This window comes from Triticum aestivum, chromosome 3B (genome assembly GCF_018294505.1).
Source record: "Triticum aestivum cultivar Chinese Spring chromosome 3B, IWGSC CS RefSeq v2.1, whole genome shotgun sequence".
Lineage (NCBI taxonomy): Eukaryota > Viridiplantae > Streptophyta > Magnoliopsida > Poales > Poaceae > Triticum > Triticum aestivum.
In genome coordinates this window covers 78356300-78357094 of record NC_057801.1, presented here as the reverse complement: position 1 = coordinate 78357094, position 795 = coordinate 78356300, and positions in this window count along the sequence as shown.

The following is a 795-nucleotide window of genomic DNA, read 5'->3' as shown; positions in this document are numbered from 1 at the left end:
GTGCGCCTCCCCAGCCGCCCGCCTCGCTAGCCGCCCACTCGATCCCGCCTCGCTAGCCGCCAGCGCTCGCCTCGCTAGCCCGCGCCGCTCGCTACCAGCCACGCCGCCCGCTAAACGCTGTGCGCCCGCTCGCTCCCTGCCACGCCCGCGCTAGCCACGTCCACACCGCTCGCTCGCTGCCGCGCCTGCCCGATCGCATTACCCGCGCCGCAGCTCACTTGCGCCGCACCGCCGCACCACCGCTGAGCTGCCATGTCTTCCTCCGCCTCCTCCTCCAACCCCTTCGCTGGGCCGGACCCCATTGACATCCGCGACATCAACATCCACGATTGCGTCCCCGTCGTCCTCGATGCCATCGACGCCACGTACATCGCGTGGAAGACGTACTTCTCGCTACTCTTCCGCGAGAACAACCTCGTGGATCACGTTGACGGCTCCGTCAATTCCCGCGTCATGGTGGGCGACTCCGAGTGGACCGCGGTCGACGCCACGCTCATCCGGTGGTTCTTCACCACCATCTCGAAGGACCTGTTTCACACGGTCGTGAGCGATGGTGATGACGCCCGCGCCGTGTGGGTCAAGCTCAACGATCTCTTCACCGACAACAAGCTTCAGCGCCGCATTTTTTTGCAGCAGGAATTTTTTGACTGTCATCAGGATGATCAGTCTATCGATGACTACTGCCACCGCCTGAAGATGTTGGCGGACGAGCTCCGTGACATCGGCGCCAAGGTTGATGACGATCTCCTCCTCAGCACGCTCACCGCCGGCCTCAACGAGGACTTTGATAACGCC